Source organism: Lagopus muta, chromosome 12 (genome assembly GCF_023343835.1).
Source record: "Lagopus muta isolate bLagMut1 chromosome 12, bLagMut1 primary, whole genome shotgun sequence".
NCBI lineage: Eukaryota > Metazoa > Chordata > Aves > Galliformes > Phasianidae > Lagopus > Lagopus muta.
This window is the reverse complement of record NC_064444.1, coordinates 5,692,830-5,710,966: the sequence shown is the minus strand read 5'-3', so window position 1 is coordinate 5,710,966 and position 18,137 is coordinate 5,692,830. Positions and strand designations below refer to the sequence as shown.

The window sequence follows — 18,137 nt, the reverse complement described above, 5'->3', positions numbered from 1 at the left end:
AAAATGGGGATGGAACACCTCCCCTCCAAGAGCAGGCTGAGAGGGATGGGGCTGTTCAGCATGGAGAAGAGAAGGCTCTGGGGAGATCTGCTGACAGCCTTTCACTATCTGAAGGGAAGCTATTAGAAGGAGGGGGACAGACTCTTTATCAGTGTCTGTTGTGATAGGACAATGGGAAATGGTTTCAATTGCAAAGAGGAATGATTTAAGTTGGATACAAGGAAAAACTTCTTTGCATTAAGGATAATGAAGCACTGAAACATGTTATCCACAGAGGTGGTAGATGCCTGGTCCCTGGAGACATTCAAAGTCAGGCTGAACCAGGCTCAGGACAATCTGATGTAGCTGTTGTGGGGAGTTGGACTACATGTCCTTCCAATGATTCTGTGATATGATTGGTCTTTCTCTCAAGTATGAGGCTTTTAGGTATATAATTTTAGTTGGTTCTGTTAGTGGTTCATATCTTACTGAAAGAAATGCAACTTTATATTTCTAAAACTGTTTGAATGCTTATAGCTTAAAAATTATGGTTTGTTTGTGCTGCTTATAAATAACTTTTCTGTTGAATCACAGAATGCTGTCTGGGAACTTTTGAAACATAATACAATATTTATATTACTGATGCATATAGGTGTAAAGGAAGTACTTATATTAAGTAGAGCACTGGAAACTGAAAGACTCTTCATCCTTCCTTTTCCCTCCCCCCCACTTTCAAGACCTAAAATACACAAGGATTTGTTAGAACTGGAGAACAAGTATTTTTTGTAGAAAGCAATAATTGTGAATAAATTGCTGTTTTATTACTATAGCAACTGCAGCTCTACTAATGTTGAAAGGATCTGTCTTTTACTTACCTCTTTATAGTTACTCGGTAAATTGGAGAAGCTTACCATATAATTAAGTGTAAATTGAAACAAGCACCCACTGTAAATAACAAATTGGAAGAGAAACTCTGAAAGGAACATACTCACAGGCCGTGCGGGTGCTCAGTTGGTTTGATCTAAGATTTGGATTTTGTTTTCTTATGTGTTTTTTTCTTTCTTTTTTTCTTCTCTCCTCAGCCTCTCTTTCCCTTTTCCCCTTATTCTTTCTCTTCTATTCAACAACTAGGTAACTTCATTTGTTTTAAATTAATGTTAGTCATTCAGAGTCCATTTGATGGTTTTTTTTTTACTAGTTACAGAGAAGAATAAAATTAAATAAACGTATCAGCTTTCAGCTTAAGCTCAGTGTTATCTAATGTCACCTGCAGATGATTTTGTGAGTGTACAATAGCATGTAAAATAAGCAGATTGCCATTATCACACACTTGTGATAGTCTTATGTAGAACAAAATATTTTTGTTGGCAGGTAACAGAGCAGAAAGAGTATCTTGTGCTGGAGTAGCAAGAGCTTAACAGATGTTTCAGTGAACTAAATTTTCAAATCCTTTTACATTAAGAAATGGCTGGGGTTTGTAGAAGTGCTGAGGCTCTTGGGTTACATTTCCTGTTGCAGTGCAAAGCCAGCCGTTGTACTAGAATTTTAGCAGATGTGTTACATCCTTTTAATGGTTGGGAATAAAACATTGGTCCTGTTGCTGAGAGATAAATTACAACTAGAAGAGCTCAACCTGTCACCCATAACCCTCCAGTTAGCCACAGTAAGACCATTCTGCTCTTAATTTTTCAGTGTGTACGAGGCTGATACTTGATCTATACTTTGATTTCCATCTCCTCTCCCAAAGACAGTAGCTTTTCAGAGTTAGAGTTTGTATTTAAAATATTTGCTATTGAGAATTATAAGGGAGAGAATATTAAGGGTCCCAAATTCCTCTGCATGTCTTAGTTGATGTAAAATGATGAGTTCTTGGTGTTTGGTGTTATCCCAGGAGTGTTTTAGGCAATTGACAAGTATTTCAGTGCTCATATGGGCAGGAGGAAGCCCCCTGTGCCTACAGCTGGTTCAGTGACAAGAAATGAATCTTCACCTACAGAGATGTCTTGCTTCTTCTTAATGGTCACTCACATCTGTTAGCTTTGATAGAAGCCCAAAAAAGGTCTTCTGTCTTATTGTCACTTTTCTTTCTCCTCCGTTCTTCCCTAAGAAGCTGGAATAACCCTTAAGTTTTCTCGCTTTAAGTAAGAATTTTTACTGTCTAAAGATCTGTGTGAGCTTTGTTGAATTGGTCTTGGCTTCTGTTACTGAAATCACAGCTCAGGCCAAATTCTGCCCTCAGCCATGCATGTGCAACTTCAGAAGCAGTCTTGGGCAGGGTGTTTCAGACTAGAATTTGGCAATCATTTCCTTTGTAGGACTTACCTGAAAATTCGTTGGGGTTTCTTGAAAAGCAACGGGCAGTTCATTTTGAGAAGACCCTCACAGTGTATATTTGATCTAAATGGCAGTTTCTTTTCCCAAATGGAAGTTTGGGCAAATGGTGAAAGAGAAAGGAAGAGTGAAGGGGTCTAACTACTGAATATTAGCATCTGTGTGGAGTGTATTATTTATTTTGAAAACATAAATCACATATGGAATTCTCCTGTTTTCTTGTACTGATGTCTATCTAGAGTGTAAATTTTCAACTGATTGATTCTAAGCAACAGCTCTCTTTTTTAACACTCAACTTTGTGGAGTGTAGCTCTACTGACACGGAGGGACAGATACTTTGCCAAACCTTGACAGCATATGCCTCTTTGCAGAATGTTGTATAAATTGAATGTGTAAAATTGGCTGGATAGGGTAAAAGGAGAGAAGGCAAGTGTGGAAGAATAATTTGATTGATTGCAATAGGATGGTAAAGTAATACCCCAAAGCAGTTGTTAATCATTTTGAAAGGAGAGTAAAAAATTCTTCCGTGCACTTAGAATTTGTATCTTATCTAGTAATAAAATATCATATAAACTAGCTTATTATCAAACCTATGTATTTTAACTTCCTGCTAAAATAAGTGTGGCAAGAAATATGAGGGTAAATTAAATCGGTCCCCCGTAACTATCACCACAGGAATGGAAAGTCATTATGAAAGCTTATCCTCGGGCCAAACGGACCAGCTCAAGGTCTCTGTGTGCAGAGCAGCTCTCAGGGAGAGTGGTGGCCGAGGAATTTGCTACGTCCTGCACACCCTCAAAGCTCTTTGTGGAGCAGCTCTGTTACGTCCCAGAGTTTTGTGGGGGAAATAAGGAATTTCTTCCTCTCTCCCCAGATCCTTGCAGAATTTCAGAATGTCCTGCCAAGTATGTGGGCTGTAAGGCAAGCATAAGATTGGTCCATAACGTTTTATGTTACTAGTAATTAAATTATAATTTGAAATTAAAAAGCATATTTTCCTATTTTCGGCCTGAAAAAACTTTCTTGAATTAGAAAGCTATATATACACCTTGTGGAATGTCTGCATGCAGGTTTGTGTTGCCCACAAATACGAATCTGTGCAACCTCACATCCAACCCCAGTCTGCTCTCTGGCTTGAAATCTGGAAAAGATTGGCCTCATAGGTAGTCAGAAACATAGGACAGAACCTCTCTTTCTGAAATCTATAGAAAGTCAGTCATATTCAGTTAATTATTTTCGTTTATTGATTTAGATTGTAACCCTTTCTAGAAACAAACTTCCTTTCTGAAAATGGAGGGTGTCAGATCTGTGCGTGTGATCTACTTTACAAACACAATTTTGAGTTCTTAACAAAAGACCCTTAAAATTTGTTTTATTTTCCTGCTCTGGTACGATTTGTCCATAATTACTTTCTCATATGAAAGTCCCAGACTTTCCTGCACTGTAAATTTTTGGCTATGCTGTTTTGTAGTGCACCAAAGAATTCAAGTTCCTATTTTTCCTTACTCCTTCTCTTTTACTCACCATAACTTGTAGAGCATGCTGCAGCTGAGGTCCCATGAAGTCTCTGAGCTGTTATCCAGCATCAATCTACTCAGTATATTTGAGAAACCATAAGCAAGGAAATTTCAGTTCTATGTGAGCAGAAGTGCTTGGGTGACAGGTAAAATGTTGCAGTTTGGCAGAAACAGCTGAACTGGACATTTAGTCTTTCTTTCCCCCTTTAGTTTTGTATGTCATTACTATAGAAGCTATTAGAAATTTGCCTCATCCTTGGAGTGGTGTTCTTGAGAACCCTTGCTGCACTCCCAAGCCCTTCAGTTGCAGTCTGTGCAGTTACTGCAGATGAAGAGACCCAATCCTGTTTGTTGCCCCAGGGTTTCTCATTCGTGTGCCTTAGCAAGGTCACTTAGACACTTTGTTGTAAATAACACCATAAGATCCAGACCTCTTTAGTTACTAGCTAGCACAAGCTACATAAATCACAGATTATTCATTTTCTTTAATAACAAGAGAATAATAGAGATAAAATTTTTATGAATGAGGTATCTCTTATTAAAAGCAGAGTCAGTGCAATGTGGCTCATTTGTAATGATCAAATGATCTGTTGCAGATAGTCTAAAAAGTTCACAGTCTCAAACATTCTTAGCAATAAAACTTGAGCTTGTATCTGGCAGTGATTTGGTAACCACTTTTTGTTTAAAAAAAAAAAAAGTGGACTTAGAAAACTCATCTAAATTAATTATTTCTAACTTTTTAAAATAAAAATCTACTATCTTAGTAAGTAGTTTTATCTCAACCCATGAGATCTAATTCAGTTTTTTTTTCATTCCCTCCCCCCATCCCACTGGGAAGCAGGGGTGTGAGCAAACAACTGTGAGGTCGTAGCCACATGCCAGGTTAAACTGCTACATTCATTGCCCAGGGAGGTGGTGGAGTCCCTGACCCTGGAGGTGTTCAAGGAATGTTTGGATTTTGTGTTGAGGGACATGGTTTAGTGAGTACTAAGGTAGGGTGGATGGTTGGACTGCATGTTCCTGAAGGTCTTTTCCAGCCTTGGTGATTCTGTGATTCACCTGTTGAAACTGCAGTGCTGTGAATCTCGTGACATGTAAAAAGAAAAAAAAAAAAGTTAATATGAGTTAAGATGTAAAATGGCAAATCTGTGTTCCATTTAAAACTGTTACCATCCGCCATATTGTAGAAGAATGGCTTAGTGATGGAGAGGTGAGGACTATTATGAGCTGATAGCTTGAATCAGTAGTTTTGCTTCATTAGTGAGCTTTTCAATTGCTCAATTTTCATCTGCTAAATCAGGTTTCTTACTGATGTTTGTTCCAAAAGCTTTTTCACTAGTGTTTTGTTGCTGTTGTTTTCCCAGTATAAATCTTCAGTTTGTTGCAAAAATGACAAATTGCATTCAGACTCCTCCTGTATCCCTAAGCTTTGAACTTGGGGCCTTCTTGGGGGGTTGGACTCGATGATCTCTGGAGGTCCCTTCCAACCCCTACAATTCTGTGATTCTGTGATTCTTGTCCAGATCTTGACTTCTTATACAACTAGGCAACAGTCATCTTTTATTTCTCCCTGGTACTAAAACTTCTAGATAGCTCTTAAAAAAAAAAAAAAAAAAAAAAGCAAAACTACTGATCTATGCATCTACTATTCAGAAAAACCAAAGTTTTTGAGCAAAGATTAATTTTTGTCTCTTTGAACACTGAAAGTTAGACTCACGTGCCTCAATTTGAATGGTAAATGATACGTAAAACTCATTAAATTCTATAATTGTGCATTGTTAGCCTGTATCGTTTTGGAAGTGTAACTCTCAGAGCAGTATAAATCTGTGGATTCTAGAACATGGTTTATCTTTCCCTACATTTGGTGAAGTTATTTATGAATGGACAGATGTTCAGGAAACCCCAAGCTTTTATTGGCTGTGTTTAGAACAGATGAACTACCAAGTTGTTTAAAAAAAAAACAAAACGTAGATCCTATTTTACAGAGCTATCATTTAAATAATGTTCTTTAATTGGAGGATGCAGTGCTTAGTGACATGACCATTTCTCTAGAACTCCTTGGATACCTGAGATACTTTACCATAACATGGTCTTTTCATTTCTCTCTCTATCACCTTTGAAGAGGTGCCATACCGCTTTAAACAGTTCACCAATCACTTTTGTATGACGGTTTCTCTTTAATCATTTACATTCAGAGAAAGTTAAATATTCCTTAGGAAGCCAAAGTAATCTAACAGAATGTATAGTGTTTGTGCAGCTGGATATCTTATTTATTTGAATTTCCCATGGAAGTCTCTTCTGACTTGAGAAAAAAGATGGAAGAGTAAACAGTAAGAGTGCCCAAGTAATCTGAGCTAGAAAGTTCCGTGTTTTAGAGCAAAGTCATTTAAAAAGTATATTTTCAAGGTCCAAAAATAATACAGTATATCAAACACAGTGTACTACATGATGTTTTTTCAGTATTTTCTCACTATTTTTACATATATATGTGTATGTGTGTGTGTATGTATCTATATACATGAGAAATACATGGATTTTTAATATGTTTAATATTCCTGAATCAGTGAGTACGGAGTCTGTTTTCCTGAAAAACTGATTCATCTATTTGTGTTTTTTTTTAATTTCTGTGTGATGTGTCACTCATCATCATGTTGGCATGTCCTGGACATAATAGCTGCATAAGTGAATTAACGTTCCTGAAAACATACTGGCAAGAAAGCTATTGAAAATGTACAAATATACGTGTGAGTCTGTAAAATTTGTCCATCAGGGCTTTTGGGAGGCTTCTTGCTGTGAAACGAGTAGTGTTTCTTATTGGTGACAGTTCAAGATTTTATTCCAGTATATTTGTGTTTGGATACATATATAGAGTATATATATTTTTTTCCTGATGTAGATGTGAGGGGAAGCGCGTAGCTTATTTGTGTGTGTTACAAACATGAGTGTAATAATTTTCATGGTTCTAAGGGCAAGACTTAAAAAGCAGGATGTTCCTTGGCCAGCTTGGAGCATTGGCAAGATTCCCATGTGGAGGGAAATGGTCTGTGGTTGTTGAGACTGTTGTAGGAAGAGTGTTTTTACTTTTTCCACTGGGTGTTCACTCATGTTTTGTAGTTCTCTATCTTTCAATATATATCATTCTCTGAGATTTGTTGAAGAAGACAGATAGTTAATCTAGTTCAAATCCTGAATGTGTTCAGGATTAGTACAAATGTTTTTTACTTTTTCCTAGGTAAAAAAGCATGCATGTGTTTGTAGAGAAAAGTGAACATCATACTTAGTTCAGTGTAGATACGCAAAGCAAATGATCCAGTGCACATTAGTTTAGCTATAATCTGTATGAGGATTTGTAATTAGCGAGTTTCAGAATTTGCTTAGCTGTTCAAGTTTCCTTGCAATATTGCAGCATTTATATTTTCCAGTTTCTCTATTTTACTGTCTCTAGTTGTTAGAATGGTAGCATCCATGTTGGTTTTTTTTTAGTAAGGAGGATGACAGTAAATATAAACATCATAGTCAAATTCCATCCATTATTTTAGTGACAACATATTTTTGCAATTATTAAATATCACTATGGGTATAGCATAATCTTCTATGTGTGCCAAAAAAATCTATAGAAGGTATTTAAGGATTTTATTAATTTCAAAAGTGTCACATTGAAATGAGATAAAGATAGCAATGTTGGATGATGAATCCTATATAAAAGTATACACATTTTTGAGATACATAGACAATTATTTATCTTGGAAAACAAGATCTACTTGTCCTTAATACACAGGGCTGATTTGACAGTGCTGCAGGGCCCATCTTTTATAGCAGTACTAGGGCTGACATGTCTAGAAAGACTTCTAATAAATGTTCTGCCTCTGAGGACAGCACTTTAATCTATATGAAATGGATATTGCTCTTAATTCAGAAGAATTTCAATTCAAGCATATAAGTTCCACCTTACCATGAGCTTGTTCATGTTGGATCCCACCACTGTTCGACTCTTACACTTCTAATAGATGACTGTGCATACAATTAGCTGGTGGGTGCTTAATTGGACATGAAAGTATCTACTCACGTGTTGGGTGCCATACTTTCTATAAAAGGAACACATTTAAAAATCCTACTGAAATAGTGCACTGTTAGAATTTTCTGACTGAATGCTATAACTGCCATTACGGAAGGTTATTGTTGAACATTGCAAGATTACAAGCTAAAGCATTTTAGTACTTGGAAATGTTAAGATTAATTTTTTTCACTTTGATTTAATACTTTTGAATGTGGGCATTTTTTTTCTCTTAGGGTTACCTTGTCTGCCACCATAATCTATTAATGAATGTAATTAGTTTTTTCTTCATTTTGCCAGAATATTGTAAAGAATATTTCTTTACACTGAACAGCACTACAATTAAAATGTTGTCCTGAAATGTCAAACTTGCTTTATGATGAATTCTACCAGTACAAGAAAACTCATTTAGCACTTCAAATAAAACAACTGTCTTGGCAGGTTTTTATGGTAATGACTTTGTAACAGTGTCATTTAGAATCTGATCGTCTCCTTATGTCAAATAGTTCATCTCATCTGCTCACCTGGTACAGCGTCGATCTAGCAGTCTTAATTAAAGGAGCAGAGGGAAGATCTGCAAAGGATTACTGGTCATCCTGTGCCTTCTAGGAAAGGAATTTCTCCACTAAAGTCGTATATCATGTAAACTGAAAGTGAGTTAACCTGTTTTGCCAAGAGGAAAGATATTACTTTGAGTTGTGTGATTTTAGAGTTACGCTGATGCCGTTTTCTGAGCTGGTGTGTAAAAAGTGAGTATATTTCCCAGCTCTTGCACTGATATTTGTAAGAAAAATGTACAGCTTGAGTTCTTCATTTCTTTGATGAGAAATGTATGTGATTTTCCAACTTTTAAGGTAACAATAGCAGAAAATATCAACGAAGCTGACAGTTCCACTTGTAGTATTTTTTTTTGTCTTCTTTTGACTTTATTGCCAACAAAGTATTTAAATATAAAATATCATCTTATGAAGCATCTAACCTCATTTTTGATGTCTAGGTGAATGCTTATTCACTGGACAATAATGTGATATTTTAAATGGCCTTTGTCGAAGGCTAATTGTGCTCTTTAGTGTACAACACAGGCTTTGTTTGTCTTGTAAAATCAAAAACTATGCAAGTACACCTAAAGTTTGCAAAGCTGGACACAGTTGAATGCTTTTTCTGTTGCTAGGATGGAACAGAAAATTTTGTCACTGTCAGTAGTAAGGATTCCTGTAAATGCTAAATAATATATTTTTTTAAGTTAGGGAAAATATTTTGCCATAAGAATTTCTACAGAAAGAACAAAATTTCAAGGCAATTGCTTTTCTTTTTTTTCCTTATGAGTTCTCCTTATTGTGTGGAGCTTAAAAGCTCATGGTTTGTGAAATTAAAAAATGTACTTTTTTTTTTTTTTGAGGTAAATGTAATAGACTTAAATGAAGAAACTGCTGTTTCCTCCTGATAACGATGTCTGTTTTTTCCTGTAAATTAATATTGTTGGGATTTTTTTCCAGTAGAAAAAATATGTTTTCAGTGAAAAATATTGTCCTTCCCCTCCCCCCGCCCCTCCCCCCCCCCCCTCCCATTGTATTTTCTTCATCATGTAAATAGCTAGAGAAATGATTTTCAAATTACTACAAAGGACAAGTTGTTGGATTTCAGGATAGCAATCTTTAACCTCACAGGTAACTATTTCCAGAATTTCCAAGTGTGGTCATAACTCCATTGGTGCAGGCTGCTTGTGGTTTTCAAAGCAGCAGATCTTGATGGCTGCCAATTAGGTGTGTTTACATATGTACTTCTATTTCCCCCCATAACAACACTGGGAACACGTGGCAGGATTTATATTGACGCCTATTCACTGTTGTTCAATTCTTCCTTTTATCCACGCACTTCTGAATTATGAATTGGATCAATCCTTAAACCTTTGTTTGTTTAGGGAAGGTTCTTTTTTTCCTCTTGGCACTCCACATATGCACTAGGAAGTGCTGGTAGTTTCAGCTGCATTTAAGGAAATATTGTTGCGAGGCTTTTATGTGCTGTACTTCAATCAGCTAGTGCCAGCAGTATCCCAATAGAAAGACCCTCAACAGACCATTTTCAGCATTTTGCTGCAATTAAACTCCTCTGGTTTTAGCCCTCAGGCAATTTAGTACCTTTTTACATATGCACATTATGAACTTTTGACCAGGGCCTGGTAGTCATATATTAGATAGAAGCTTTTGAAAGCAGCCTTAACAAGTTCCTCAGAGTATTACACTCGGAGTCAGTTGTGGAAAAGGTAATTTAACCAACTTGCAGTGAGGCCATTCAGAATCTTACTGATGATCCTAAATATGTCTCTTTTTTTCCTTGTTTCCTCTGGAAGCTGGTAGCAAGAGCTCTCAAAGAATGTGATTGATCTTTTATTCAGTAGCTAACGAGGGCTGTGATTCTATTAGTGCTCTACAAGGCAAGGGAACAGTGATTTAATGAAGTGTCTAGTGAGCTGGTCATAGATTTATCCTGTTGTCTCTAATTTGCAGCGCCGTAGTGAGTGTAAAAGAAACTGCGCTCACGCTGCCATTAGGCAGGTATTTCCTCAGTAAATTGTTGTAAGGTCAGGTGTAGTTATCTTAGGAAAGGCAATGCCTTACCTCCTCAATGTCTCAGGATGACAGCCGCTGTGCTGAGCACTCGCTGGAGCGGAAACAAGAAGATCAGAGGTCCGTCTCCAAGTCCCCCTCAGCTGATGCAGGAGCAGATGAACTGCCAAGTAGGACTAATAGAGTCATAATTGGCAATTAGAACTGGAAAGGTGCAATAACATCTTAATACAAACTGGCGTATTTTATAGTTGGTGTCAGTTGTTGTAAAGTTGCATGGTAGCCTGAACTAGTTACGTTTCTTTTTTTCCTTTAAAAAAAAAAAATGAGGCGCTGCATCCTAACGGCAGCAGTACAACAAAAATAAAAGGACATCAAAACTTGAGCTGCTTTAAAGTGACACTAATGTCTTTAGTACATTTACTTGGGCATGTAACCTGTCAGTCTTACTCAGAGATGATGTGGTAAAATTTGCCATAGGACTATAGATAAAAGAATCTCATAAATATGCTTTGTTTTTCACCTAATTTTCACTAAATGGTGGCTTTTATTTCTGTTTACTGCAGGCCACTGACATTTTGTTCTGTATGTCTTTGCTAACAAGAGAGATTATTTTGATGCCTATGGGATAGCAAATCTCTTTTGCACTGTAACGTTTTTCACGTACCTCTGAGTCCACGCTAGCCAAAAGTGACCAGTTTCAGGAAGAAATGATCTTGGCATGAATTATTTAATAATTTGAGAAGTAGGAGAATTATCGTATACATTTCCAGGAAGTTCCCCATTTCAATCAAAATGCAATATAGAATAACAAGGAAGCAGATTTCACGTGTGGTTCTTCTCTAGATTAACATAGAACAGTAGATAAATGATCATCTTGAGACTTCTGTGGTGTTTCCTGGTAGCAGATGGAGAGAACTCCATGTGCAAAAGTGGTCAAAGCTGACAATTAGAGGGGAGGCAATCCCACATGAGAGTGTGGGAGCATTTGTCCAAATGTGTCTTGTGTGTGTCACAAGCCTGGCTGGGATCACAACTTTGTATTCCAGTCTGTGTGAATATAAGGAGAGAAAGTGTTTCTGATGCAAAATATATTGAATCTGATTTAAAGCAAACTGCTAAAATCCCCAGTGCAGCAGGGGAAACTTGCATTGTCAAACAGTAATGGCAAAGCAGTAGAATGATAATTTGTACCCTCATGTAATTACAGTGTGGGCATCACCAATTGTTTGTCACGTGCTCAGATTTTGTCTTTTGCAAAATAAATGTATTTCCTCTTGGATGGGCCCTTGAGCCCCTGAGAACCTGGCACACTGTGGGATGTCACCTGGGCCCTCTCTTAAATATACAGATGCAATTAGTCTAGAAAAAGAGGTACCAGGCTTTTAAATGAACTGCAAGAGGTTTTAAAATAGCAAGCCAAACTTTCTGATTCCCTAATATTGACACTTGTGTCCTTCACAATCTTATTATAGTATTACTCTCTGCTGATCTACCATTTCATCAAAAAGTCTACAATAGAACTAAAAATCTAAGCCTTTTAGCCCATAGATCATTGCACTTGGTAAATGGCTTATTGTAGATGAGATAATGTGGTTCATAGCACATCCAAATCAATAAAAGGCTAGTCTGAACGTAGTAAAGTGCTCTCGGTCTGATTCTTTTTATTAAGTATATCTGCCATGAGAAAAGTGAAAGTTTTTAGTCCTTTTTGCTTAGTTTCATGTCAAAGAGTCATTGCTTAAATTTCTGCGTAGCAATTTCCTTTTGTTATGAAGATCTTCCCATAGTATTTTGTTTTATTGATATCAAAATGAAATAAATTGTATGAAAAGTGATAAAGTTTAGATCCTAATGGGGCGTTCCCATTCATATCCCACTCAAGAAATTGAAAACTAATAATTCATTTGATGAATTATCAGTCATCTTTGTGAAATAAATACTGTTCTTGAAAAAGTAGAGAAGTCCAGATTACCAAAACCTGGCGACTTCAGCAACAAGTGGAAGTGGAACATAATTTCATTTAGTAGAATTATGGAAAATGTTTTGGGGACAAAATGGACGATACAAAAAGGGGTGACATTCTAGTAGTGGTTAGTACAGGTCCAGCATTCGCCATTAATCCTTTGAACATACTTTTTTTTTGAGTTGGTGGCTGGTCTGTGACATAACAACAGAAACTAAGGCAGTAATACCACTTACAGTGTTATCTGAAGGTTTTGTATGTTAACAGCGCATAGCGGTAAAAGGGGAAGGTTGCTCCACTGGTGGTGTGGCTTTTACCTGTCCCTCACATCTGGGAAGTATCTTCGCAAGCATCAGACAAGAATTGTGCTTTTGACAAGAAACAGCAGTACAGCACATACATCTTCTACATAGCAGGTGTGGAGAGTTTTTTTTGCCCATCCTAGCTGAGTTGTATTAGATCCTCAAAAAAAAAAAAACATCAGTAGCACAGTGGGAAATAATGGCTGTTTCTGCCTTCAGACATTCCACACATTTTCATTGCAATTTTGTATTTTCCTATTTACATCCTGCACATCTGTAGCCACAGAAAGGATAAACAGTAGTGAACAAATGCTAAAATGCCAAGCTGCTGAACCTGAGTGAGATCTTGTCACAATTCACAGCTTCTCTAATGAGGGTTTTGAAAATCTCTATTCAAAATCCAATGAATAGCTTGGAATATCTTGCAAACAATAAAGTCAGATTAACTGTAATTTGCTGTAGAGAGATGCTCTTAACTTATAATCTTTGACCATGTTATTGACCAGTATGTGTTTGCCCTTGTTGTTAATAATTTATCCTTTGAAAAATCTATGTGCATTATAGTCTTTGATCTTCTCACAAATTTCAAAGCTGAAGATGGTATTTTCTTTTCCCTTTTACATGTTTTCTTTCTTCTAAAACAAATTTTAACAGAAAAGAGGCTGAAAAATCATTTTAAAACTTTTTTTTTCTTTTTTTCTTTCTTTTTTTTTTTTGAGGGCTTACAGTTGACACCTATCCTTGGTAATGAGAGCTGTACATTCACACACTAAGAATATATATGAATAAAAAAATCAAGGCAAGCGTACTCTGTACTCTGTAGATGAAAAATATTTGAAAACAAGACTTAATGCATCTAGTAGATTAAAACAGAAATTAAAGACTTTGGAGTAAGAAGAGATCAAAGGCTGTCTTTTCATTGTTCTTTTTATTGTTTATTGACTTCAAAAAGACTTTTTAGTTTAAGCTGACTTTAATGTCTCTTGAATGCTCTTTTGTAAAGTGACTTTGAAAACTCGTGGATAATGTCTTCATTAAGTGGGGAAAAATCTTGGTAAAAATATAACTGTAACTTTGCTTTCATTATAATAGAAAGAGATAACATTTTGCTTAATTAAGGCCTGTTTTCCCTCTGTTCTGAATTTTACGACCATTTTTTTTCGTTGAAATTAGTGCTGATAAAAGCCTGAAGTAGACACTGCTAAACTGAAACTCTTAGTTTTCAAGAGAAATACAGTAATGTGAGCTGTTCATCTGTATTTGGTAGTCAGTTAATCAGGATGTTGCCTGGTCTATAGTAGCTACTTTAGGAAACAAAAGAAAAATCCCAAATCATGTCCAAATTGTGTTCATTCTAAAATGAAGTGCACTTTTTTGCTTTGTTGGGAAGGTTAATTTAGAGACTTTCTGCTCACATTCTGTTCCCAAATGTCTGTGCTTTTCTTCCCAACCTCCTGATGACTTGATGAAGATCATAAATATATGGAGCTGAACTGATAGACTAAGGATACTATGCTGAATAATTAAGAAAAGGTCCTTTGCACAGATTTCTCTGTGCAGTGTTGTGTATTTTGCCCAATACTTGGAGGTCTGAAAATGCACTTCAGGAGGAAAACTACCTTGGCCTCTGCACTCTGTCCCAGTTCATCTTTTGAGTATGCTGATAGGAGACTCAGTTCATTCCATGTTTAAATGCAAAGAGGACTTTTCTGGGTTTCATGAAGAATGTATGCCATCTTCTGTAAGAAACTGTATGTGTAGCAAGCTCAATGATTCCTGATTGTGTGAACATGTTGCGTAATGTAGGTGAAGTGCTTGCTTTCTTTTGATTGTGTTTGCTAATGTCGATTGAGATATGTCAATTTTTCAGTTGGTTCCTAAGTTTTCTGTTGTTGTTTCATAATATAAACTTAGTTTTATAGATTTATAATGCATTTTTTTTAATGAGATCAATTGTTTATTACTCTTGGAGTGATAGCTGATAGGTTGTGGTGGTAATTTTATGAGTGATGTCCTTCCCATTCTGCCTGCTCCCAGAAGATGCATGAAAATGTCAGGCAACCTGCCTTTTATTGAGGATCAAAAGACTCTGGCTTGCAGTTTGCACAAGTTGTTTGCAAGACCTTTTTATGTATTAAAAAAATAAGTAAAAAAGAGAGTGTGAAGCAAGAACGCCTTTTAATGTGATAACTGAATTTCCAGAGGTGTTTTTTTTTTGGTTTTTTTTTTTAAGAGAAATGTGTATTGCATGTTTTCTGAACTGGGAAAAATGCTTAACCTTGCTTCAAGGAGATTGTTTTTCTTCAAAAGGAAAGCCAATATTACACTTGTATCCCCTTGCTTTCATTTGTGGCTAGGGACAAAGCAGCAAAGCTCTCTTATGCTTGATTTATTTTTACTGTCTCTCAACTCTGGTGTACATGTTAGGAATATCATGTCCAGCTGTCCAGTGCAAATAGGAGACACTGGAAAGGAGGTCATCATCTTTACTGCCATGTGAGTCCAAAGGCAGCACTCTGTTTTGGTTTTGAGACTGGCTAATGGCATTTTTACTCACAGAAGGATTTGTAGTTTTTGCTTACTTTATTCTGGTGTCAGTAACCACCTTTTGGATTTGGTGCTTCAGTATACAGCACTTCTGTCTTGTAGAGTATCAGTTTTCATATTCACAGATTCAAACCAAAAATGGAATATGAACTTTTCTATGGCAGAATGATTAACTGTTTTTACAAGTGAAATCTTCATGGATCGCTAAAAGGCTTAAACAAAGGTGACAAATGTCCTGCAGGATTTGCTTTTGGATCCTATGACTTGGTGGGTCTCAGCGCACTGTTGATAAATCTTACACCTGTGCAGCCTACATGAGCAAATGTAAGCCTTTGAAAATCCAACATTTATTCTGGTACCATAGTAGAAGCATGGCTGAAAAGTAACCCAGGACAAAGGACGTAACAAATATGCTGGTAGCAAATGGTATGATATGCAATCCTTCTCACCTGAATAGTTAGTGTGAACACTGTTAACATTTTGATGCTTATATGGTTGATGCTGTGCAGGTTGCATTGCACATCTGCAGCATGGACATGCAAAGGGCTAAGATCTCTCTATAACAATGTAACCAATGTTACAGATAAAAGGAGAGAAAAAGGAACAATGAAGTCAAATGATGAAAGAATGATGTGAGCAAGTGCTGACCTTATTGTAATTATTGTTGCTTTTGTTTTGCATTAGGGCATGTGCAGTGATCCTACAATGTGGGAAACAAGGTTGCTATGCATTTTCTATTTTTAAATCTACTTGAGCTAGATAACAGTTGGCACCAAGGATACAGAGATGTTAATCCTTTGAAATTAGAGAGCCGACGTCTGGGCTTCATGAGCAAAAAGAGCTGAACTTTGTCCCTTTTCAGTGCTATGCATCTTGGTGTTCATGAGTGCTGAGTCTGGTCCAAGGGTTTGATTGTATATTTGAATGCTTTGATTATATTATCATTGGGCAAGCCAATTTTTTTTCCTGCCTTGTACATGCAGAAGGACCATTTCAGTAGTAATGTAAAAAGTGGATTAAAAGGTCTAAAGGAAAACCCATAGTACACTGATACAGTCCTGTTTGTAGTTGGGCTGTGCTCAGAGTCTGAAAAAGCTGCCAACCTGAGCAATGCAATATGTTAATGAAAGATGGAATGCTGGCTACTTTTGTTTATTTGTTGTTATTTTTTGTTTGTTTTTAGCATAACTTCTAAAACACTGAAGACATGCTTTTTTGTTTGCCTGGTTTGGACACTTTGGGGCACTTCCACGCTGTCTTTTTATGTCCATTGATTCCCTCTTTCTACAGAATTTTCTTCCAGATGAGGTGTACTAGTTCTAGGCAAGCAAACCTCTATGTTTTTTAGAAGCACATAACTTTTCCCTAAGTTACAGGCCATCAGTTCACATCACCTCAGATTTTTCTTTACATTCCTACGTACAGTTAATATCCTTTCCATTTAGTTTTAGAGTCCTAATGATGTTTGTGTCACTCTTTCGAAGGCTGAGGTTAATGTCACCTTAGGGAGGATTTGCAAAGGCGATGTCTGCTTTTGGGAAGGAGACAACGTAGCAATAGACTGGCTTCCTGCTCCTGCAGTTTCTCAAATTCTAAGAGGGATAGTTAAAATTTTCCCTAGCTGTGTGTGCCACACGTGAGAGTGCACATGGCTGCCCGCTATGTCCTCCCTGGGGACATACATTTTAATACTGTGTCCATTTACATCGCTGTTGTATTAATTACATTTAATGCAGTTTTGAGCTAAGGTAGCACAGCCTTATTTCAGAGGAGTGTGTGTGTGTGTGTGTGTGTGTGTGTGTGTGTGTGTGTGTGTGTGTGTGTGTGTGTGTTGTAATGAGGCTTGAGTACAATCGATCCATGACTTGCATGTAGGGGATTCTTAAGGGAGTTTGCTGATTGATGTAGAAGACGGATGTCTTTGGCCATTAGGAAACACCAGTTTTTATTACCTATCAATCTCTTAGAAAACCTATGGCAGCAAAATCTCCTGTAATAGATATCTAATCTGTTAAATTAGAGATTAATGAAATGAAGACATTAAAGAAGAATGAGAAAACGCTTTTACGAAGTAGACAGTGCTAGAAGAACAATATAGAGTACTGAAAAGTTTACAAGAGCATTATGAAGAGTGGAAAAAAAAATAATTCAGTGTACACAATTCTCATCTTAACCCACTGTTTTTGCTTTCAGAACTGTTTATGGGTTTTAAATGATGAAAACATGTATGAATATATTGGTTCGTAAACTAATAGAGCAGTTGAGCATATAAGACTGATCCCAAAATAGAAAAACATTGAACAGGGTATTTAGAATATCAGTACAGTTTAATTGCTGTTTTCAGACTTGTAGAGTTAAAAAATGGCTACCTATTCAAATATTTCAGTAAGAATAAAAAGAAAAATTGCATGTAGCTGTGACTGTTACTTATGACAACTGTTTGGACACAGAATCTTTGCCTGGGAAAAATAAAAGCAACCAGCATCTAAAATGTTTTGAAAGGAAAAACTTGGCAAATGTGTATCTTCCATCATTCAGTGCCTGAACATTGAATCTTCAGTGTGTTCTTTGCACTCATTTTTCCATCCAGCTACTGTGTGCACTGGGACATAAGACAGAAGGAAGATTCAAAAAACTGAGTTGCATTTATCTATAGATAAAAAAAGAAAATACTATTGAGGTGACCGTGTGTGTCAGTATATCACTTTATTTCCACACCACCTGCTGCAATTAAAAAATGAAATCACCAAGCAGCGAGTACAGTAACTTCATCAACCAGCTGATATTATAATTAATGACTATAGAGTCTCTATTATTGTGTACTTCCAAGGCATCAAGTGGAAAGCTGTCGTAGTGCTTTAAATAATGAAAAAG

General features: G+C 36.6%; 1 protein-coding gene across 2 annotated transcripts in view; it reads left to right on the top strand.

Moving 5' to 3' along the window:
• Positions 1–18,137, top strand: part of WWOX (WW domain containing oxidoreductase) — a 468,578-nt gene that overhangs the window by 120,499 nt on the left and 329,942 nt on the right. The gene's annotated exons all lie outside the window — the stretch shown is intronic.